At 45.1% G+C, this 25,535-nt stretch overlaps 1 long non-coding RNA gene across 1 annotated transcript in view; it reads right to left on the reverse strand.

Moving 5' to 3' along the window:
- The window catches only part of LOC144258335 (uncharacterized), a 33,192-nt gene that overhangs the window by 898 nt on the left and 6,759 nt on the right, over positions 1 to 25,535 (reverse strand). Inside the window, exons 2-3 of the long non-coding RNA XR_013344671.1 lie at positions 7,138 to 7,442; positions 137 to 219 (exon numbers count right to left, since the gene is read on the reverse strand). This is a non-coding gene — a long non-coding RNA (uncharacterized LOC144258335). The remainder of the gene's footprint in view (positions 1 to 136; positions 220 to 7,137; positions 7,443 to 25,535) is intronic.

Consider the following 25,535-nt stretch of genomic DNA (forward strand, 5'->3'; position numbering starts at 1 on the left):
TAGCTAGCAAAACAATCCTATGGGTTACAAATCCCCCCTTTGATGGGGGGTGATTACTAAAGAACCCGATCACACTGACAAAGGGATAGATAGTTCATATGTGGGAATAGGCTTTATTTCTTGATATATCTCTTACCATGAGCATTATAGAGGCATAATCAGTTGGTTGTATCGGAGGTGTTTTCCTTTTTAACTTATTGAGTTTCCACTGCATACATCCTAAAGTTATGAAAACAATTTCTGTTGTAATACCTTGGATAATAATCCATCCCTTTAATCCAATTTCCTTCCAGGGAGAATCTACTTCTTGGCCTTTCCCATCTAATAACTGGACGATTGCTTGATTAGCCTTATCCACATCATTTGTAATTTGGATAAGGTAGGTTTCCTTTCGGGATACCAATTGTTTTAATTGTAGTTCCAGAGGGGGATTAGGTACTAAAAATGTTGCGGTATATTGAATAGTCAAATTCTGATAGGAGGGATCAGACTGAACAGTTGTGTATTTTCAAAGGCAGGAATAGGGGAAATCACTTGATTTCCAATTGAGTTAAACTGCTTAGGAGTAAAACAGAAGTCTGGATCTGTGACCTGACACGCCAAGAAACCATATAGGAACCTTTCCTGGTTGGTTACTATGCAAAATTGACTATTTCCAGCATAGGTCACCCTCTCCACAGGAGTCTTCCATCTGGTCAGCTGGACCATACACTCTAGTGGTGATTGATTCTGGATCTCTCCCTGCAGTTCACACAAGATAGTACTTGCCTCAAACACATTACGTCTGCAGATATACCGAGGCCCCTTTTTAGAGCAACAGGCCATCTGCAGAACTTTCCATATTTGGGTTGCAGTGTGATAGACTACCAAGGGAGGCACATTGACACATTCCTCGTAGATGCCATCTGCGAGGTGACCTATGGACTGTACTGCAGCCAACCACTTAGACACATCCTTGTCTGAGTCAAACACAGGTAAAGAGACTGAATGAAACATACAAGGATTGTGCTACAACACAATTTTGAGAAAATAACTGTCTCAGTTGGGATGTGGTGTCACAGACCCCATTTGTCTCATAATTCCAATGGATACATGTGGACATGCAATCAAACATACAGATCTCTCCCCTTCAGGCCTTTCAAAACATTTAGGGCAATACCAATTTAATAATTGCTCATCTTTAATTAGATTGGGGATCCTTCCCAATTCTAGGGATTGCAATGCCTCAGTGATAGTGTTAGACATAGTCCCCATATGCAAAGCAAATAATTTCCTTTCCTAATGATTGGTCTTTTTGCCAATCATTATTATGAGCAATTAGCTGGTTAATTTTGCATGGAGTGTCATTGAATAGTCGTGCTATATCATACATGTTATAAATAGTAAAACGTTCCTCCTGTGACAGCTCTTGTATGCCTTGCAACATTGGATTCATCACTTGATTAGCTTCCTCTTGTATTATATAATTTATGTGCTTGCGGATTTTCCAAACATCAATACGGTTCATTGACATCCCTGAACCAAATAGTCCTGACATGGATCCCAGAACTCCCAGTGGATTTAAGCTACGTTTTTGTCTGGAGGTATATGATTTTGTTTTGTTATCTGCCCCCAACATTGATATGTTTCGTACTCGTTGCTGACAAGTTACAATCTTATCCACAAGGAGTACTGAGAAGAAGGAAACTACTTTGGTGTATTCAAACCGCCCAGCTGGACAAGCTTAACACCACAGAAATATGCATAAATCGAACTTGGTTAATTAATATACCGAACATGGGTGTTGTGCTGAGACCAATGGCTGATCCTGGGTTTGTTGCTGGTCAAATCAATACATAGTCAATTATTGGGTTGTGAACCTTAAGTTCAAAAGTCACATTCAATATGTATTTCTTATCTCCTAATTTAGTATGAAAGGTAGCTATAAGACAGACTTCATATAGCCCTTCATTTTCATATTCTACCCTGTGTAAGGTTAGACTTCCTCCAGTTACAGAGTTTTCACAATTGGCCTTGTGTTTCCAATCCCCGTAGGGAATTCCATGTCTGAGGGATGTGGAATTGGTTAGTGAGGAGATATAGGTGTTACATCCTCCCCCCTTTGAATCCTCATCTAATGGCTGAATTTTTTTCCAACCACTTGATGGCAGTGATGTCACCCGTTAATTGATATTTAAAGGTGACGACTTCCCCTCTAATTCCTGTGACATGTTGGATTGGATGGATGGTTGATGAATTCAGGACGGGGATCCAAATTTACAGTTTCCACGGTATGCATCCGATGAAGTGAGCTGTAGCTCACGAAAGCTCATGCTCAAATAAATTGGTTAGTCTCTAAGGTGCCACAAGTACTCCTTTTCTGAAGGAGTACTTGTGGCACCTTAGAGACTAACCAATTTATTTGAGCATGAGCTTTCGTGAGCTACAGCTCACTTCATCAGATGCATACCGTGGAAACTGCAGCAGACTTTATATATACACAGAGAATATGAAACAATACCTCCTCCCACCCCACTGTCCTGCTGGTAATAGCTTATCTAAAGTAATCTTCAGGTTAGGCCATTTCCAGCACAAATCCAGGTTTTCTCACCCTCCACCCCCCCACACAAATTCACTCTCCTGCTGGTGATAGCCCATCCAAAGTGACAACTCTTTACACAATGTGCATGATAATCAAGTTAGGCCATTTCCTGCACAAATCCAGGTTCTCTCACTCCCTCACCCCCCTCCAAAAACCCACCCCCATACACACACAAACTCACTCTCCTGCTGGTAATAGCTCATCCAAACTGACCACTCTCCAAGTTTAAATCCAAGTTAAACCAGAACATCTGGGGGGAGGGGGGTAGGAAAAAACAAGAGGAAATAGGCTACCTTGCATAATGACTTAGCCACTCCCAGTCTCTATTTAAGCCTAAATTAATAGTATCCAATTTGCAAATGAATTCCAATTCAGCAGTTTCTCGCTGGAGTCTGGATTTGAAGTTTTTTTGTTTTAAGATAGCGACCTTCATGTCTGTGATTGCGTGACCAGAGAGATTGAAGTGTTCTCCGACTGGTTTACGAATGTTATAATTCCTGACATCTGATTTGTGTCCATCTATTCCCCTACGCAGAGACTGTCCAGCCTGACCAATGCACATGGCAGAGGGGCATTGCCGGCACACGATGGCATAAATCACATTGGTGGATGTGCAGGCGAACGAGCCTCTGATAGTGTGGCTGATGTTATTAGGCCCTGTGATGGTGTCCCCCGAACAGACATGTGGGCACAATTGGCAACGGGCCTTGTTGCAAGGATAAGTTCCTAGGCAGGAGTTCCCAGGGGTTGCCTACTACAGGACAGGCCTAACGGGGAAGATAGCAGGGCGCCACTGGCCGTCACCTTCGGCCCCCAGCTGGAGCCCCTCCAGCGCATTATTAGGGATCTACAACCTATCCTGAAGGATGACCCAACACTCTCACAGGTCTTGGGAGGCAGGCCAGTCCTTGCCTACGGACAGCCCGCAACCTGAGGCAGATACTCGCCGGCGGCCACATACCACACAACGGAACCACTGGCCCAGGAACTTATCCTTGCAACAAGGCCCGTTGCCAATTGTGCCCACATGTCTGTTCGGGGGACACCATCACAGGGCCTAATAACATCAGCCACACTATCAGAGGCTCGTTCGCCTGCACATCCACCAATGTGATTTATGCCATCGTGTGCCGGCAATGCCCCTCTGCCATGTGCATTGGTCAGGCTGGACAGTCTCTGCGTAGGGGAATAGATGGACACAAATCAGATGTCAGGAATTATAACATTCGTAAACCAGTCGGAGAACACTTCAATCTCTCTGGTCACGCAATCACAGACATGAAGGTCGCTATCTTAAAACAAAAAAACTTCAAATCCAGACTCCAGCGAGAAACTGCTGAATTGGAATTCATTTGCAAATTGGATACTATTAATTTAGGCTTAAATAGAGACTGGGAGTGGCTAAGTCATTATGCAAGGTAACCTATTTCCTCTTGTTTTTTCCTACCCCCCTCCCCCCAGATGTTCTGGTTTAACTTGGATTTAAACTTGGAGAGTGGTCAGTTTGGATGAGCTATTACCAGCAGGAGAGTGAGTTTGTGTGTGTATGGGGGTGGGTTTTTGGAGGGGGGTGAGGGAGTGAGAGAACCTGGATTTGTGCAGGAAATGGCCTAACTTGATTATCATGCACATTGTGTAAAGAGTTGTCACTTTGGATGGGCTATCACCAGCAGGAGAGTGAATTTGTGTGGGGGGGTGGAGGGTGAGAAAACCTGGATTTGTGCTGGAAATGGCCTAACCTGAAGATTACTTTAGATAAGCTATTACCAGCAGGACAGTGGGGTGGGAGGAGGTATTGTTTCATATTCTCTATGTATATATAAAGTCTGCTGCAGTTTCCACGGTATGCATCTGATGAAGTGAGCTGTAGCTCACGAAAGCTCATGCTCAAATAAATTGGTTAGTCTCTAAGGTGCCACAAGTACTCCTTTTCTTTTTGCGAATACAGACTAACACGGCTGTTACTCTGAAACCAGTTTCTGGAAACTCATTTATGTGAGGCGGTCAAACAATTAATTTAGTATGGCTCCACCAAATGCAATTATTAGGCAATGGTTGAAGAACTGTACAAATTCCTGCTTGATATCTGCCAGACACAATATATAATGTACCCACATATATATATCATTAGTCCAGGCGGATAGTTTGGTCCACTGTTTTATTGCTGTGACTAATTTCCCCTGATTTTGTGTGTATTGCCAACTTATGATTACCTCATGCTTCTAACTTTGAATCATGTGAAGGTGAAGATTTAGCCTTAGTCTCCTCTTTCTAACCCCAAACAATACTCACCATCAAATCAACACTTAATGTTTACAAGATGTGGGAATGAGTCCATAGAGCCATTTGCCAGCAAATTGGCATATAGCTTTAAAGTAAGTTCATTGCCTTGATGGGTGATAATGGGTCATTCAGTCTCTGTTGGCGGTATGATACATTTTAAGTGTGAAACACCTGAGTGTGGAGGCATCGTTGGGTATTATGGTCCTGGGCAGCTTGGTGTACTTTGTGTAGGAGTTTAGTCCCAAAGTCTTGATGTTGGTTTAGCCCTACCCTCAGGGCAAAGATGAAGGAGTAGCAGATCAGAAATCCCAATGTCCATTTCATGACTGCAATCCTCTGAACTCCAACTATGGCGGGTTCTTAGGAGACAATTCAGCTAGCTCCTGGGAAGCAAGCTGCTCCTGGGACCTGGATGATTGCTACAGCTTTAACTGGTTAGCGTGGTAGATTTTTATCTTTAGCACGCTTGCCTCCTGTTACTCTAAACTTGTACACTGCTGAACTCAGTTCATCAATGATTCGGAAAGGTCTGATCCACCGATTACACAGCCTATGCTCTGGTGCTTTGTAGGATAACAGCATTACTAGATCACCAACCTCCCAAGTATTCTCTCTTTGGGTTTTATTGAAGTCGGCCTTAGCCTTATGCTTTGATTTCCCCAATTTAGCAGCTACCTGCAGATGGACCTGATTTAAATGTTCCTGCAGATTTTGCAGGTAGGTATCCATTTTGATTCCCTCCAACTGAGTGCCACTGGTGTGCCAAATTAGATGTTCTGGCAACCTCATACTTCGGCCTGTCATTACTTCAACGGGTGTCTTATTGGTAGACACAGCAGGAGTTGCCCTTAGTGCCATAAGAATTAGAGGCATGAGGGAATCCCAGTTGCATCCACTGGCATCCACCAGTTTCCTCAACATTACCTTTATGGTCTGATTTGTACGTTCCATCATCCCAGATGACTGGTCTATATAGGATGTGTAGTCTCTGTGGGACTTCCATTAGTTTAAGACAGTCTTTGAAGAACTGCCCTGTGAAATGTAATCCCTAGTCTGATTCCACTTTCACAGGGATCCCCCAACAAGCGACTTGTTCTACTAGGACCTTGGCTGTGGCCTTTGCAGTATTGGTCTTCAAAGGAAAGGCCTCCACCCATTTTGAGAGAGGATCACCAACCACCAAGAGATATTGGCTGCAGGTTTCACAGTAGAGGGCCTATGAAATCAATCTCCAAAGCCATCCATGGACCTTCATACACCTGAGATTGTAATGGTGCATTATGCTTGGAAGGAGCATGTTGACTTGGGCGCAAGTCAAACAGTTGTTACAGTACTGTTGTACATCTAATCTAAGAAGAGGCCACCATCCCACGGTTAAGAGACATTGGACAGTTTTGTCTACTTCCTGATGTCCCCCTGTTGGAGTATCATGGACCATGTATATAATTTCCTTTCTTAGGGAGGTTGGAACCACACACACTGGAAAAAGGTCTCCCATGTACATAACGATTTTATCCACCACCTGTAGATACTGTCTGTACCTCCCATATACAGGGTTCAATATAGATGACCAGTCTCCTTCTGTCTTGGAGAGCTCTCCACTATATCTTTGTCTAAAGCTTGCATCTCCTTTAAGTCGGGAATGTCAGTCTCTACCATCTTGGCAGCAGCAATGGAACCAAGGGTTATGAAGGAATGTCCTTTTTCTTTCCAAAGTTCCCCTGATCGAGCTCCCTCTCTGGCTAGGCTATCGGCCTTTCCATTCTTGATCACATAGGGTTTTGTTTTGGAATGAGCCTTGACCTTTTTCAGCATGACAGGCCACCCTGAGATAGGATTTTTAAAGCCAGGTCACAGATGTACCTTAACAGTGATGCATACTTGATTGGGGACCCATCAGAGGATGTGAACTCATTTGTTTCCCAACAGGGCAGGAAGTCAGTGAGAGAACTGCACACCCAAGTGGAGTCTGAAAACAGACCAACACACTGGTACTAGGCCGAATGGGCTAGGTGGGCGTTGGAAACCTGACCATCTTTAACCCGATTAGATAGCAGAAACTGAAGGGTTGTGCACAATGAGTGTAATATAATTGGGCTGAGGCCAACTAGGAAAGCAAAATGCTGTATGGCCCAACTAATGGCCAGTAAGTACTTCTCACATTTGTCATATTTAAGTTCTACTGGAGACATTAAACATGAGGCATAGGCCACAGGTCTGAATTTTCCATGCCTTTTTTGGGAAGCAACAGCTGCTAATGCATTAACACTCACCGCCACCTCCAGGTGATAAGGTATCTCAGGATTTGGAGTGATCAACACCAGAGCCTTGACAAGGGCCTGCTTCAGTTGGGACACTGCTTCCATGTATTGTTCAGCCATTCCCATAGAACATCCTTCTTTAGCAGTTGGTACAAGAGATTTACAATGGAAGCAAAATTAGGAATGAAATCCCTGTGGAACTCAGTTTAAGCCCAAAAAGGATCTTAATGCCATTAGGTCCTCTGGTATTGGCAACTTTTGGACTGCCTCCACCTTTTGCTGTGAGGGGGTTCAACCCCATTTTGTCAGAGTAAGACCTAAGAAAGAGACAGTGGTTTTCATTAGTTGCGCCTTGGCAGAGTTGCCCTTTAATCCTGCTGTGATATTATTGAATGAACTGGGACCGTATAGATCATTGTTGCGACCAAGGTCCTGCAGTGGCACCAAATCTTGTATAAAGGGGGTCAAATAAGGTGTCTAGGACGAGGTTATGGTTTGCTGGTTATGATTATGCTATCTGTATATGTGTATTGTTTCTGTATTTAAAGTTATAAGTATTGGCTCTATACTGTCTGTATTTCAAACTTATGCTATGTTTCTGGGTGACACCCCAGACAAGTTGGTGTCAGCTCTGCCTAGTCTGCTTGATGGCCCATTAAGGACCATCAGCAATACCACTGACCGATTGAGAAACGGCAGACATGCCTTGTGACTAAGCAAGGTATGCAGGGACATGCCTATGGACAGAACTCTGAGGTTTTTCCAGGCCATGGGATGGACAGCTTGTCTTTGAGACAAAGAAAGAAAGACCACATGGCAAGAGACTGTAAAAAGCTGCTGCAGCTCCTCCATCTTGTCTTCAATCCTGCTTCATACCTCTGGAGGGACTCCGCTGCACTGAAGCTTTGAACCAAGGACTGAAAGACCCATCCCAGCTGTGGATATGCTCCAGAGACTTGATTTGAACCTGCAGTTTATGCCATCACTGCTACAAGCCTGAACCAAGAACTTTGCCATTACTGTATGTCATTGATTCCATTTAACCAATTCTAGCTCTCATCTGTATCTTTTTCCTTTTATGAATAAACCTTTAGATTTTAGATTCTAAAGGATTGTCAACAATGTGATGTGGGTAAGATCTGATTTGTATATTGACCTGGGTCTGGGACTTGGTCCTTTGGGATCGAGAGAACCTTTTTTCTTTTACTGGGGTATTGGTTTTCATGACCATTTGTCCCCATAACGAGTGGCACTGGTGGTGATACTGGGAAACTGGAGTGTCTAAGGGAATTGCTTGTGTGACTTGTGGTTAGCCAGTGGGGTAAAACCGAAATCTTCTCTGTTTGACTGGTTTGGTTTGCCTTGGTGTGCATAGAAACCCCAGCCTTGGGCTGTAACTGCCCTGCTTTAAGCAATTTGTCCTGAATTGGCACTCTCAGTTGGGTCCCAGCATTTTTACACCTGCTTCCTTAAGACTTTGCAGGAGCTCATCCAGTTTTGCCAAATGCTCCTCCTTGATCCGAGTAGCTAAGCAAAGGTCATCTACCATACTGGAATAAAACAGACTGTTTAGAAAATCACGTCAGGACTTGCCGCATTTGAGCATGGAACAATGCCGGGCTATTTTTATATCTCTGTGGTAACTGAGTCCAGGAATATTGGTCTCCCTGGAAGCTAAATGCAAACCTTTATTGCTACTCCCAGGCCACTGGTAAAGTCCAAAAACTGTTACTGATATCTAGCACAGAGAACCACTTAGTCAAGGGACTTTATGAGGTCTGGCGTCTTTGCCACAGTAGGGGCACAAGTAGGGGTAACCTGATTTAACCATCTGTAATCAATGGTGAGGCGCCAAGAACCATCTGCTTTCTTTACAGGCCAAACTGGGGAGTTGGATGTAGAAGTGCTCCCTGTGCCAGCAACGACTTGATAGCCTTGGCTACATAAGGTATAGCCTGGTCTGGATAGGAATATTGTTTTTGGGTGAGCACGTCTTCCCCCATCCACAACAATAGTGACTACCATGCACCTGCAGTCATGTTTGTGTTTAGCAAAAGCATCAGCATGTTTGCAAAGTATGGCCTGTAACTCTGGATAGAGTGCATGTTTGGTTATTAATGTGTCCAGGTGGTATTCATCTGGTTCTGGCCCCTCGACTGGGGTGACCACTAGCAGGCAACCTGTCATAAATATAAAGGAAAGGGTAAACCCCTTTAAAATCCCTCCTGGACAGAGGAAAAATCCTTTCACCTGTAAAGGGTTAAGAAGCTAGGATAACCTCGCTGGCATCTGACCAAAATGACCAATGAGGAGACAAGATACTTTCAAAAGCTGGAGGGGAGGGAGAAACAAAGCCTCTCTCTGTCTGTGTGATGCTTTTGACAGGGACAAAACAGGAATGGAGTCTTAGAACTTAGTAAGTAATCTAGCTAGATATGCATTAGATGCCATTTTCTTTAAATGGCTGAGAAAATAAGCTGTGAATGGAATGGATATTCCTGTTTTTGTGTCCTTTTGTAACTTAAGGTTTTGCCTAGAGGGATTCTCTATGTTTTGAATCTAATTACCCTGTAAGGTATTTATCATCCTGATTTTACAGAGGTGATTTTTTACTTTTTACTTCTATTAAAATTCTTCTTTTAAGAAACTGAATGCTTTTTCATTGTTCTTAAGATCCAAGGGTTTGGGTCTGTGGTCACCTATGCAAATGGGTGAGGATTTTTATCAAACCTTCCCCAGGAAAGGGGGTATAAGATTTGGGAGGGAAAGACGTTTCCAAACGGACTCATTCCCAGTAACCAGTGTTAGACGTTTGGTGGCAGCAAAAGTCCAAGGGCAAAAGGTAAAATAGTTTGTACCTTGGGGAAGTTTTAACCTAAGCTGGTAAAAGTAAGCTTAGGAGGTTTTCATGCAGGTCCCCACTTCTGTACCCTAGAGTTCAGAGTGGGGAAGGAACCTTGACATGGTGGCAGAGGGTGGGATTAACTTGAAATCATTTTGAGATTTTTTTGAACCAGAAGCACAGATTTGAAAAGGAAATATTTTTTTTTTCCTTTGGAAAAAGCAGGTTTTAAAAAAGGTTTTAAACTGAAAGCAGTTAGAGTTTTTTCTTCTCTGCTTTGGTGCCAGAGCAGAGACTAAAGGGAATTGTCTTTTGTGAGCTGGAGTTTTCTCTACCTAAAGGCAGGGTAGTTAACATCCTGTAGGGAAATTCACTAGTCTTCACAGACCTGAAGCTTTTTTTTTACCTAAGAGCAACTAGAGGGGTTTTCTGCTTATTTGCCTGGAGACAAAGGTGTTAGGGTTTTTTTTTGTTTTTTTTTGTTGTTTTTGGTTTTTTTAGGATTTTTCTGTAGGCTGACAATCACTATCAGAGAATATAGATATCATATTACAGGACAGCAAAATTTTACAAGCCAAGTTTTTGTTTGTTTGTTTTTACTGCTAACTCTCGGGTGTAAAGTTAGTTAAAAACAGAGAGACAAAGATGACAGAAACCAAGACACAACACAAATTGGAGTTAGCCAGACTGGAGGCAGCAAAAGAGGCAGAAAAAAACCAAGAGGCTGTCCACAGGAGAGCTATGGAGGCAAGGGCCAAAGAACTGGAGGAGAAGGAAAAAGAGGAAGCATGCAGTGGAGATGGAGAAGGCAAAGGCTCAGCAGAATATACCAACAAAGCCTAGCAATCCTTCTCCAGGTACCGCTTCCCATCCCAGAAAGTTCCCCACCTACAAGGCAGGCGATGATACCGAGGCCTTCTTAGAAAACTTCAAAAGGGCCTGCCTTGGGTACAGCATCTCTACAGACCAATACATGGTATAGCTGAGGCCGCAGCTCAGTGGACCCTTAGCTGAGGTGGCGGCTGAAATGCCTAAGGAACACATGAACCAGTATGAACTGTTTAAAACCAAGGTGAGAGGCAGAACAGGGCTAACACCCGAGCATTCCCATCGGTGGTTCAGAGCCCTAAGGTGGAAACCAGACGTATCATTTACCCGACATGCCTACCACATTGTGAAACATTGGGATGCCTGGATATCAGGAGCAAGTGTTAAATCTCCAGAAGATTTGCCTTTCCTAATGCAAATGGAGCAGTTCTTAGAGGGTGTTCCTGAGGAAATAGAAAGATACATCCTAGATGGGAAGCCCAAAACTGTAATCGAGGTGGGGGAGATTGGAGCCGAATGGGTGGAGGTGGCAGAAAAGAAAAAACTGGTCGCAGTTGGAGCAGAGACCAGAAGGGACAACTTCAGAACACACCCTACTACTGGGGGCAGCCCAAAGCCCCACCTACCCCCCAGGAACCCTCCAGCCACCTTATCGTCCCACCACACCGTTCTCCAGCAACCCCCCTCACCCCAGTGACCCATCAGCTGGACGATGTTTTAAATGTAACGAGTCAGGGCATGTAAAGGCCAAGAACCCCAACAGATTACAGTTCATTGCACCGGAATCACACCAGAGGTCCTCAGGCCCGGATACCTCCCACATACCCTTGGAGCGGAGGGAAACTGTGAGTGTGGGGGGGAAGAAGGTCACCGCGTGGAGGGACACCAGAGCACAAGTGTCGGCTATCCATGCTTCCTTAGTGGACCCCAATTTAATCAACCCAGAGATCCAAGTGACGATTCAACCCTTCAAGTCAAACTCTTTCAATTTGCCTACTGCCAAGTTGCCTGTCCAGTACAAGGGCTGGTCAGGAATGTGGACTTTTGCAGTCTATGATGATTATCCCATCCCCATGCTGTTCGGAGAAGACTTGGCCAATCATGTGAAGCGAGCCAAGAGGGTGGGAATGGTCACCTGCAGTCAGGCTAAACAAGCCGTCACAGCTAGCTCTGTTCCGGAAACTTCTACCAGGACCCGGTCAGAGGTGATGGACCCGGACCCCAGGGCAATGTCTGCAACAGCAGTAGTGGATCCAATCCCAGAGACCCAGACAGAGCCGGAACCGGCAGAACAACCAGCATCAGACCCATTGCCATCACTGAATCCAGTACTTGCAACCCCAACACCAGAGCGCCCCCCCCCCCGAACCTGAACCGGCAGCAGCTGATAAACCTACAGAAGAGGCTCAGCCGGAGCCTGAACCCCAACATAGTGCACCAGCGGAGAGCGGTTCACAGTCAACGGAAATCAGCCCCATCCCCTACATCGCTTGATGTCTCCAGCATCAAGGGAACAGTTCCAGACTGAACAGGAAGTAGATGAAAGCCTCCAGACAGCTTGGACGGCAGCATAGAGCAACCCACCACCTCTCAGCTCTTCTAATCAATCCAGGTTTGTTGTAGAAAGAAGACTTTTATACAAGGAAACTCTTTCTGGTGGACACCAAGAAGACTGGCATCCTCAGAGACAGTTGGTAGTTCCAACTAAGTACCGGGTCAAGCTCTTGAGCTTAGCCCACAATCATCCTAGTGGCCATGCTGGGGTGAACAGGACCAAAGACCAGTTGGGGGGGGGTCATTCCACTGGAAGGGAATGGGCAAGGATGTTTCTACCTATGTCTGGTCTTGTGAGGTATGCCAAAAAGTAGGAAAACCCCAAGACCAGGTCAAAGCCCCTCTCCAGCCACTCCCCATCACTGAAGTTCCATTTCAGCAAGAAGCTGTGGATATTCTGGGTCCTTTTCCGAAAAAGACACCCAGAGGAAAGCAGTACATACTGACTTTCATGGATTTTGCCACCTGATGGCCGGAAGCAGTAGCTCTAAGCAACACCAGGGCTAAAAGTGTGTGCTAGGCACTAGCAGACATTTTTGCCAGGGTAGGTTGGCTCTCCAACATCCTCACAGATGCAGAAACTAATTTCCTGGCAGGAACTACGGAAAGCCTTTGGGAAGCTCATGGGGTAAATCACTTGGTTGCCACTCCTCCACCATGCCATTTGTTTGATGGTGGTAAGAAGTTTAATGGAACTTTGGGGGCCATGATACGTAAATTCGTAAATGAGCAATCCAATGATTGGGACCTAGTGTTGCAGCAGTTGATCTTTGCCTACAGAGCTGTACCACACCCCAGTTTAGGGTTTTCACCATTTGAACTTGTATATGGCCGCAAGGTTAAGGGGCCGTTACAGTTGGTGAAGCAGCAATGGGAGGGATTTACACCTTCTCCAGGAACTAACATTCTGGACTTCATAACCAACCTACAAAACACCTCTGAACCTCTTTAGCCCTTGCTAAAGAAAACTTACAGGATGCTCAAAAAGAGCAAAAAGCCTGGTATGATAAACATGCCAGAGAGCGTTCTTTCAAAGTAGGGGACCAGGTCATGGTCTTAAAGGCGCTCCAGGCCCATAAAATGGAAGCATCGTGGGAAGGGCCATTCACGGTCCAGGAGCGCTTGGGAGCTGTTAATTATCTCATAGCATTCCCCACCTCCAACCGAAAGCCTAACGTGTACCATATTAATTCTCTAAAGCCCTTTTATTCCAGAGAATTAAAGGTTTGTCAGTTTACAGCCCAGGGAGGAGATGATGCTGAGTGGCTTGAAGGTGTCTACTATGAAGGGAAAAGTGCTGATGGCGTGGAAGAGGTGAACCTCTCCATGACCCTTGGGCGTATGCAGCGACAGCAGATCCAGGAGCTGTGCACTAGCTACACGCCGACGTTCTCAGCCACCCCAGGCCTGATTGAACGGGCATACCACTCCATTGACACAGGTAATACTCACCCAATTAAAGTCCCACCTTACTGGGTGTCTCCTCAAGCTAAAACTGCTATAGAACGGGAGATATTACAGATGGGTGTAATCCGCCCCTCTGGCAGTGCATGGGCATCTCCAGTGGTTCTAGTTCCCAAACCAGATGGGGAGATACGTTTTTGTGTGGATGACCGTAAGCTAAATGCTGTAACTCGCCCCGACAACTATCCAATGCCTTGCACAAATGAACTATTGGAGAAACTGGGACGGGCCCAGTTCATCTCTACCTTGGACTTAACCAAGGGGTACTGGCAGGTACCGCTAGATGAATCCGCCAAGGAGAGGTCAGCCTTCAACACCCATGTCGGGCTGTATGAATTTAATGTACTCCCTTTCGGGCTGCGGAATGCACCCGCCACCTTCCAAAGACTTGTAGATGGTCTCCTAGCGGGATTAGGAGAATATGCAGTCGCCTACCTTGACGACGTGGCCATATTTTCGGATTCCTGGGCAGACCACCTGGAACATCTACAAAAAGTCTTTGAGCGCATAAGGGAGGCAGGACTAATTGTTAAGGCTAAGAAGTGTCAAATAGGCCTAAACAGAGTGACTTACCTTGGACACCAGGTGGGTCAAGGAACTATCAACCCCCTACAGGCCAAAGTGGATGCTATCCAAAAGTGGCCTGTCCCAAAGTCAAAGAAACAGGTCCAATCCTTCTTAGGCTTGGCCGGTTATTACAGGCGATTTGGACCGCAATACAGTCAAATCGCCGCACCACTGACAGAGCTAACCAAAAAGAAACAGCCAAATGCCGTTCAGTGGACCGAAGAGTATCAGGCGGCCTTTAACCAGCTTAAAGCGACACTCATGTCTGACCCTGTACTAAGGGCCCCAGACTTTGACAAACCGTTCCTAGTAACCACAGATGCGTCCGAGCGTGGTGTGGGAGCAGTTTTAATGCAGGGAGGACCAGATCAAGAATTCCACCCTGTAGCGTTTCTCAGCAAGAAGCTGTCTGAGAGGGAAAACAACTGGTCAGTCAGTGAAAAAGAATGTTATGCCATTTTCTACACTCTGGAAAAGCTATGCCCATATGTTTGTGGACAGCGTTTCCACCTGCAAACAGACCATGCTGCACTACGGTGGCTTCATACCGCCATGGGAAATAACAAACATATTCGGTGGAGTTTAGCTCTCCAAGATTTTGATTTCGACATTCAAGACATCTCAGGAGCTTCTAACAAAGTGGCTGATGCACTCTCCTGTGAAAGTTTCCCAGAATCAACTGGTTAAAATCGTCCTTGAGAAGTGGAAAATATTGTTAGTCTTTATATACTTGATAGTATATTTAGAGGTGCATGTGTCTTATTCACTCTGTTTTTTCCCTAGAGCTCCAGGAAGATATCCTAGCCAGCATTTCACCCTATCTGTGATTTGGGGGAGAGGGTGTCATAAATATAAAGGGAAGGGTAAACCCCTTTAAAATCCCTCCTGGCCAAAGGAAAAACCCTTTCACCTGTAAAGGGTTAAGAAGCTAAAGGTAACCTCGCTGGCACCTGACCCAAGTGACCAATGAGGAGACAAGATACTTTCAGAAGCTGGGGGGAGGGAGAAACAAAGCCCCTCTCTCTCTGTCTGTGTGATGCTTTTGCCGGGAACAGAACAGGAATGGAGTCTTAGAACTTAGTAAGTAATCTAGCTAGATATGCATTAGATTCTGTTTTCTTTAAACGGCTGAGAAAATAAGCTGTGCTGAATGGAATGGATATTCCTGTTTTTGTGTCCTTTTGTAACTTAAGGTTTTGCCTAGAGGGATTCTCTATGTTTTGAATCTAATTACCCGGTAAGGTATTTACCATCCTGATTTTACAGAGGTGATTCTTTTTACTTTTTCTTCTATTAAAATTCTTCTTTTAAGAAACTGAATGCTTTTTCATTGTTCTTAAGATCCAAGGGTTTGGGTCTGTGGTCACCTATGCAAATGGGTGAGGATTTTTATCAAACCTTCCCCAGGAAAGGGAGTGTAATATTTGGGAGGATTTTGGGGCGAAAGACTTTTCCAAATGGACTCGTTCCCAGTAACCAGTGTTAGACGTTTGGTGGTGGCGGTGAAAGTCCAAGGGCAAAAGGTAAAATAGTTTGTACCTTGGGGAAGTTTTAACCTAAGCTGGTAAAAGTAAGTTTAGGAGGTTTTCATGCAGGTCCCCATATCTGTACCCTAGCGTTCAGAGTGGGAAAGGAACCTTGACACAACCCTGCAGTAAGACACAATGACCGATTAGCCAAATCAATAATGCATTCCTGCCTACCTATTAAATCAGACCCCAACAGATTACCTTTTGGGTCTGACATTGTGAGCAGTGCAAAGACGTGGGTCTTGTGCAAGTGACCAATTTGTACTTGGATAGGTTTAGATAGCATGGCCGTAACTTGGTAGTTTACAAACATTGATAGCATCTTTGTTTTTCCAGATGCCAAAACAGGATTTAGGATCCTTCACATGGATTATATTGATTGCTGCTCCGGTATCTACAATAAAATTTAGAGGGCAGCCCCCAGCACTATAGATACTGTGGGTCTTCCACTTGCATCTCCTCCCAAAGGGGTTGTGACGCTCCTTGGGGCTTGCTGGCATCATGCAGAGTAACCTATAGGATAGATAGGTGGGTAGCCTTAAGGCTCTTCCACCTCCAACTCCACAGGGATAGCTAACCCTGCATGAGAATAAGTCACCCAATTGGGAGGAGGGGTTGAGTCCACAGAGGCCACTGGTTGGTTTAAAGGATTTGGACATTGATCGCCCAACACCAACTCGTTTAGGTGTGTCTGGAGTTCTTGGATATCCTGGGGAGGTGGTGGAATCTCCTTCCTTAGAAGTTTTTAAGGTCAGGCTTGACAAAGCCCTGGCTGGGATGATTTAGTTGGGTATGGGTCCTGCTTTTGAGCAGGGGGTTGGACTAGACGACCTCCTGAGGTCCCTTCCAACCCTGATATTCTATGATTCTATGGTGTTGGGTCTCCAGGATTGGCTGCACCGTTTTGACACCACTGAGAAGTCCTCCTCCTGATGAGGCGGTAGTGATCTAGAACCCTGAGGATGAGAAGAGTTCTGCACAGCAACTATAAAAAAAGGAACATGATCTCGAGGCCCCGCTCAGGGCCTGAATGCACACCCTTGTCAAATGTTCCGTGAATTGAAATTGGCCCAGCACTGAGATTGAGGGGACCTAGGATTAGTCTGGTTCTGCCCTGGAGGTGTCCGGGTAGGACCCTCAATCCTCACTGTGGGAGTAGCCTATGGCTCTTGTAAGGTTGCAACTGGGGCTCCACGCTGACCTGCTTTAGAGTTTCCCTGGGTATGGACCTTGGCTAGAAGAGCCAGGGACTCATTCAGGGAGATCCCATCATGGATATGCATGTTAACCCTTTCCTGTAGGTAGGGAAGAGAATTATTGCTAACAACAAGCTAACATACACTTTCATGTGACTGCGCCAGGCTGCACTTAACCGTAGATGAAATTGGGGGGGAGACTCATTTGGCTTTTGCTTCAAGTTAGACAGGATAGCCACCTCCAGCTTGTCCAGGATGCGGATTACACTGAAGCACAGCCACTGTTTCTGAAAAAGACACCTTCCCCATGTCCTGGCACCCCAGAATTATCTACTCCACCCTTCTCCTCCCCTCCCACAGCTCTGTTCTCCCTTCATCTGTGGGGTCCTGAATGGCAACATAATGTGCTCTCCTATCAAAAGATGAGCTCATCTGACTGTCACACAAGCCATGCATGAGTCATACACCTATTTACTCAATTTAGAATTCTACAGGTGGCATATTTTCCTCTTAAAATGAGGAAAAGGCATGAAAGCTGTAGTTATAATTTTATCCAATGAGGATACATTAAATGCAATTTTAAAATAACTGAGGGCACCAAAAAGGCACATGTCCAAAAATTATTCTAGTGGGTGGGAGATAAGGCAAAAAAAGGGGAGCAAGGAGACTTGTCAAAACTTGTATGATGAATAAAGGTTATTACTACGCTGGTTCTTTAGAGACCCCACAGCTTCTAATAACCCAGGGGACAGGACTCTTTACCCAGAAAGACCTCCGTCTCATAGTTCTCCTGCATGACATCCCTGTAGAGGGCTCTCTGAGTGGGGTCCAGCAGAGACCCCTCTTCCCTGGTGAAATACACAGCCACCTCCTCGAAAGTCACCGGCCCCTGAAAGAGCAAGAGTCCAACACTCAGTACCTGCTGCCCCAGTCACAACCCCACTATTTACGGAACAGCAGCACCAGGTAAATGGAAGCTCCAGGAGGCACATGTTAACAGAGTCCCATCCCACCTTGCTTAGAGCAGCCAGGAGGCATCAGAGGGCAGAAAGAGAGAACCTTTGTGTCTCCAAGCTGACAGACAGGCAGGGTCTTCACATTTATCACATAACTACTAGCCAGAGTTTAATATAGGAGATGGGGCTGTCTCTGCATCCTGCTGGTGGCTCCCTGGTAGGAATCCCAACATTCTCCAAATAAAATATATGGAAGAAAGGGGAAGTCAATAGTAAAGAATATAAGTTAGAAGATCAGAACTGTAGAAAATTGGTGAGGGAAGCTATCAGAAATCATTGACCAACCAATGAAAATAAGAAGGAAGTTTTTAAAAGTACAAATTTAATCTTAACAATGGTAGTGGTAAATTACTAAACGGAAATGGCAGAATTATCAAAAATAATGCAGAAGAGGTAAAAGTGTTCAATAAATATTTCTCCCCTGGGTTTGGAGAAAAACAGATGATGTAGTCATATCATAAGATGTTGACGATGACACACTTTCCATTCCAAGAATAGCTCACGAGGACATTAAACAGCAGCTATTAAAGTTAGAAATGTTTAAATAAGCAGGTCTAGATAACTTGTATACAAGAGTTTTAGAAGACCTAGTGAAGAAGCATGGTGGACTGTTAATGTTGATTTGAATTAGGACTTGGAACACTGGGGAAATTCCAGAAGACTGGAATAAAGCTAATGCTGTGCCAATATTTAAAAAGTGTAAAAGAGGTGACCCAGCTAATTACCAGAGTGTCAGTCTGACATCAATTCTGAACAAGATTATGGAGCAGCCGATACTGGTTTTCATTAATAAAGAATTAAAGGAGGGTAATATAATTAGTACTCATTAACAAAGGTTTAGAGAAAATAGATCCTATCAAACTAACTGGATATCCCTATTGGATGAGATCAAAAGTTTGGTTGCAGCTAATAGTATTGATGAAATATACCTAGACTTCTGTAAGACATATGACAAAAGGTTACAAAAGGACCTAGGGGTTACAGTGGACGAGAAGCTGGATACGAGTCAACAGTGTGCCCTTGTTGCCAAGAAGGCCAATGGAATTTTGGGATGTATAAGTAGGGGCATTGCCAGCAGATGGAGGGACGTGATTGTTCCCCTCTATTCGACATTGGTGAGGCCTCATCTGGAGTACTGTGTCCAGTTTTGGGCCCCACACTAAAAGAAAGATGTGGAAAAATTGGAAAACATCCAGAGGAGGGCAACAAAAATGATTAGGGGACTGGAACACGTGACTTATGAGGAGAGGCTGAGGGAACTGGGATTGTTTAGTCAGCGGAAGAGAAGAATGAGAGGGGATTTGATAGCTGCTTTCAACTACCTGAAAGGGGGTTCCAAAGAGGATGGATCTAGACTATTCTCAGTGGTAGAAGATGACAGAACGAGGAGTAATGGTCTCAAGTTGCAGTGGGGGAGGTTTAGGTTGGATATTAGGAAACACTTTTTCACTAGGAGGGTGGTGAAGCACTGGAATGCATTACCTAAGGAGTTGATGGAATCTCCTTCCTTAGAAGTTTTTAAGGTCAGGCTTGACAAAGCCCTAGCTGGAATGATTTAGTTGCGGATTGGTCCTGCTTTGAGCAAGGGGTTGGACTAGATGACCTCCTGAAGTCCCTTCCAACCCTGATAGTCTATGATTCTATGACTTGGTTCAGCACAATATTTTGACTAAAAAACTAGAATGATACAAAATAAAAATGGCATACATTAAATAGATTAAAAGCTGTGATTGTAAATGGGGAACCATGGTCAAGTGGATTTATTTCTAGTGGGTTACCGCAAGCATTGGTTCTTGGCCCTGTGCTATTTAACATTCTTATCAATGACCTGGAAGAGAATATAAAATCATCACTGATAAAGTTTGCAGTTGCCACAAAGATTGGGCATGGTGGTAAGGAATGAAGTGTCAGTAGATTCAAGCTCCAGTACTGGGAGTCTGAGAAGTTTTCCCAGCCCTGGCAGGAGAGTTATTTCCTGTTCTACAAAGAGGGGAAGTTCCATTCCCAACTCCTGTGCCTTGAAATTAGGCCCTATCTGACATTACATCCCATATTCAGCATAGTGGTATGATTATAATATGATTAGGACATATTTATTATGCATTTTGTGCAAGATGCATCATGTGTGGTGTTATTGGAAAAGCTATGATTTGCTGAATATCACTATCCTATTTGTGTGCATAGATCATGTTTGTATCTGAAATTTTGGATATTGACTATGTATCTGCATTTCCAATGTGCTTACTCTGGGTACCACCCACAACTAGCCTTTCAGGTACAACAATGAGGAAGCCAGACAGTGCTGATGGCTCATCAACAAAGACAATGGGCCGTGGAAGAGTTTAGCCTTCCTGTGAATGTTTCAGCCAGACTATGAGTCATGGCTTGCATGACTCAGCAAGTCATGCAAGGGCATGTGACCAGACCACATGATACTGAACTCCATTTTGGTACCTGTATTTTTCCACAAACTGGACTGGCACCTGAGTTTGGAACAAAGGGTTCTGGCCATATGGAAAAGTTACTTAAGGTGGGGTGTGACATCATCTCTTGGCCTCACTCCTCACACAAGAGGACTCCTGGAAACACGTGAGGAACAAAGACTGACCTGGGGGAAGTGCTGGTCCCTGGGTAAAGGGATTTCTAGCTTGTGTATGGAATCTTGGTGGACTCCTTGTATCATCAGTCCTAGGACAGGAGACAGCTACTGGCTTATATCGTGCTAAGAGAGGGCTGGATGGGATGGACAAGAAGGGGAGGCTGAACTGGAAATGGTGGCAGGAGGAGGAGGTGGAGAAGGAGAGAGAGACAAACACCAGCCCTCTCTCATGTAGTTAGTTTCTGTAACCACCATGTGATTAAACTGTCAAGATCTTGGAGCACAGACCATGTCTGAGATTTCTCTCACTGGCTCTGTTACCAACTGTCCATGACAAACACTTGAAAGAAGGGGAGGCTGAGCAGCAAATGGTGGCAGAAGGAGGAGGTGGAGAAGGAGAGAGAGATTTGAAAGCATGACCATTATTCCCATTCCACCGTAACAAAAAGTACAGGAGAAGGGAGCAGCACTTCAGAATCACCCAGCACCTATGTGGAGACAGCACTGGACGGGGACTACTTCCGGCTCTTACCCAAGGTCACCCAGCAGGCCTATGGCAGTCATTGCACTTCTCTGTGCCTCTGATCGCAAACCTGCATGAGACCCACAACTGCCTATAGGGCTGCTAATTCCTCCAGTCAACATCATTCTGTGCAAAAGCTAGGAAATTCACTTCCAAAAAACTTGATTAATGCAATTTAAAGTTGTCTGGAACTGTCTGGTGCCCCTCCAGAAGAGAGATCAGCAAAACTCAAACTTGTAATAATCAGGAAATGGAGATATAAAGTACAAACCAATGTAATCCTAATTCTGACCCACATGAGCAATGACCCTTTCTTTACTCCTACAACACACCAGTGTGCACCCGGCCATTTGAGATAGTGCCTATCACTAAAGTACTAGGGAAAATGACAACCATGGCACAGAATGAAGCACCTTACCATTCCTAAGACGGAATGTGGTTTTAGGTAAGCTGCACTGTACAGGAGCTACCAACACCTGTTCTACACTCAAATACTGAGCCTGCTTCCCAGAAACACTTGGTCAACTAAACACCTCTTCACCCTTTTTACAATTCTTTCATCCTTACTCACAGAAGTTCCAGCTAACATTCTACATTCACTTACCCATTGTTAAGCACACAGAGTGCTCTCAGATCCCATTTCACAGCTGACCATTCCCATGGCAAACAGTCCCCTGTTTCCTCCTGACAACATGCACAGTTCACTGCAGAAATTATACAGCCTGGAAGCTCATGGTACACATGCACCTTTTTCCTTTCATCGCACACATGGGGGACTCAGACCCAGATCTTCTCATATCACAATCACACCTCCACTAAGCTGTTCTAACTAATGCCTGTACCTTTCTATCTAGCTATACCTAACACAGTGAGTGCAGCTAGAGTGCAGACCGATACCATCCAGTGTCTGTTGCCAGCTCCAGGGGGCAGAGTTATGGTTGCATTGGCGTGTACATTATCTCTGTATTTCTAAGTTTTTGGAGGTTTGACTTTTGCTGAACTTGACATTCTGGCAGGGCCCAACCTTACCTCTGCATTAATGAAGGTGTCAGTGACTAGATGAATGTTCAGTAAATATGCAGAAAGTGATAGCCTCCCATCCCTATCTGCCATTCACACAGGCTGCAAAGCCCTGGGCAAGGCGACTTTCAGAAGCAAAGAGAAGGGGATAGAACTTTGAGGTTCTCTGCCAGTCAGGAAGGGGTAGCAGCGAGGAAAGACTGGCAGCTGATAGTTGGAGAGGAGAAGAGGTTTGGGGTAGGGTGGGGGCAGAAGCAGCTGGTACTGGGTAACCTGGGGCTGGACAGTCTCCATAGGGGACCCTTGCTCCTCCTGTGCCCCTTCCACACCCTCTTGCAAGTAGAGAATGACCACCCTCTCCCCACCCCCAGAGGCAGCCCTGTCTCAGGACTCTCCCAAGTCTCTTCCCATTTGGGGTATAGCTCAGGGCAACAATTTCAAGATGAACAACATGAACCTAGCTGGTGTTCTGGTGCCACAGGGGCCTCTGGTGGGTGAAAGGCAGAACTGCAGGACTTCTCAGGCAGACTATATCTTCTTCATGCAAAAAAAAAAAAAAAAAAGAAATTCTGTGCTGGACGTGAATTCTCCATGCACGTGGTGGCACAGAATTCCCACGAGTAACTCACACCCAGCACAAACATAACCTGCTAACTCCCATCTCTTCTCCCTATGTCTCCAAGTCCCAGAGCTGCTGCTGTCATTAATGCACACAGGCTTTCACTCCCATTAGTGCTGGCAAGATCCAATCCAGTGACAGGATTGAATCACATGAGACAGTCTCAGCTGAGGGGGAGGTGAGAGTGGGAGGGGGTACAAAGGGAAAAGAATTGTTGTAGCCATGTTGGTCCCAGGATATCAAAAAGAGGTATTTTTAATTGGTTCTAAAAGAAATTACCTCACTCACCTTGCCTCTCCAAGAGATCTGAAAGTGGCAGAAGGAGACAAACAGGAAGACAGAGCTCAGGACTCTAAACCAAACATTGTCAATCCCCTGGAAGAAACTACATTTCCCATCTACCCCTGGGTATGTTTGTGTCCTCTTCCCCTTTCCTCTCACAGAAGCAAGGGGAGACTGCAGCCAGCCCCAGATGGTCCTTCCCCATCCTGGGATGTGTGTTGTGAGGAAGTCTGTGTGTGGTGGGTGCATGGGCTGGGTCCCCAGACAGCTAGACCCATCTGCAGACTGGAAAGCCAGGGCAACTCCAGCACAGCATGGGGGCTCTGGGAAGGGGTAGCAGTTCTGGAGCTGGGGCTCTCCCCCCTCTAGGTCCCATGGCAGATGGCTCTGGCAGCATCAAGTGGGTCCATAATTGCAGGGGAAGGTTGGGCTAGTGTCTGAAATTGGGGTGAGGATTGTGTGTGGGGGTCCATGCTCAGGAATGGGGAATGGAATTCACCTCTCCACTCCTCTGCAGAGCCCAGCAACTAAGGATTTATTCAGTGAAGTGAATTTCACTTTCTGTGACTTTGAGCTAGCCACTGAAAGATCCTTCTGCCTTAGATTCCACGCTAGCCAAAGGAGATTATTAGTACTCCCTCCCCAGACTTCCAGGGGGAAGCCAGAGATTATTAGTGGGTTATGGGAATTAGAAAATGAAAATTCATTAAGAACGATGATATTTCTGTGTTTATTATTAAATCCCCAGACACCCACCAATCCCTGTCCTTCTTCCGATGAGCTATAAATACCTAAGGGACTCAACTACTGATCCTGCAGTGAGTTTCTGCCCCTCCCCACTTTCTATAGCAGCACTTTTTATTAACAGGCCACGGAAACATGTAAATACTTTGAACCAAATTCCAGAAGCTGCTGAGCATGGACAAGTTAAAATGAAACCAAGGTCCTGTCTCCCCAAGGACCTGGCCCCGTCTCCCCAAGGACCTGGCCCCAGTGCAAAATAATAGACACTTGCCACAAATCTGCTGACATGCTGCTTTGGTATGGAATGTACCACGGCCACAGGGAGCAGAGACAAGGAATCCTACAAAACAAAATCCCAGATACACCTCCAATGCTGCATCCCCTCCCCCACCTCCACACTGTCTGCCATCCGCTCCCTAACCTCCCATGGCCATTCTCAGCCTATTCCGAACAGTTCCTTCCAGCCTTCAGCACTATAAATAAATAAAACAGGTGTTACAAAAGGTAGAGAAACCTGATCATCTTCTGTGAGAAGGTAACTAATTTTTTGGACAAAGGAAATGCAGTAGGTCTTATCTATCTGGATGTCAGTAAGGCATTTTATACAGTTCCACATGGGAAACAATTCATTAAACTGGAGAAGATTGGGATTAATATGAGAACTGAAAGGTCGATAAGGAATTAGTTACAGGGGAGACTACAAGGGGTCATACTGAATGGTGAGGGAGGGAGGTTACTAGTGGAGTTCCTCAGAGATCAGTTTTGGGACCAATCTTATTCAACATTTTTATTAATTAGTGACCTTGGCACAAAAAGTGGGAGTGGGACACAAAGCTGGGAGGTATTGCCAATATGGAGGAGGACAGGAACATCATACAAGAAGATCTGCATGACCTTGAAAGCTGGAGTAATAGGAATGGTACGAAAATTAATAGTGCAAAATTATGCACTTAGGGACTAATGACAAGATTTTTTGCAATAAGCTGGGGACTTATTAGTTGGAAGTGACAGAGGAAGAGAAAGACCCAGGTGTATTGGTTGATCACAGGATAACTAAGAGCTGCCAATGTGCTGCAGCTATGAAAAAGGTTAATGCAGTGCTAGGATGCATCAGGTGAGGTATTTCCAGTAGACACATGGAAGGGTTATTACTGTTATACAAGGAACTGAGGAGACCTCATCTGAAATACTGTGGGCCATTCTTGTCTCCCATGTTTAAGAAGGATGAATTCAAAGTGGAACAGGTGCAGAGAAGGGCTACTAGGATGATCCGAGGAATGGAAAATCTGCCTTACAAGAGGAGACTCAAAGAGCTTGGCTTGTTTAGCCTAGCCAAAAGAAGGCTGAGGGGAGATATGATTGCTCTCTTTAAATACATCAGAAGGATAAATACCAGGGAAGGAGAGAAGTTATGTAGGTTAAGCACCAGTGCTGGTACTAGAACAAATGGATATTGGTCATCAACCAGTTTTGACTTGAAATTAGGCGAAGGTTTCCGACCATCAGAGTAAAGTTTTGGAACAGCCTCCCAAGGGGAGCAGAGGGTCAAAAAACCTAACCGGCTTCAAGACTGAGCTTGATACCTTTATGGAGGGATTGGTATGATGGGACTGCCTACAATTGTTAT

The sequence above is a fragment of the Eretmochelys imbricata genome, chromosome 28 (assembly GCF_965152235.1).
Source record: "Eretmochelys imbricata isolate rEreImb1 chromosome 28, rEreImb1.hap1, whole genome shotgun sequence".
In the NCBI taxonomy this organism is placed as follows: Eukaryota; Metazoa; Chordata; order Testudines; family Cheloniidae; genus Eretmochelys; species Eretmochelys imbricata.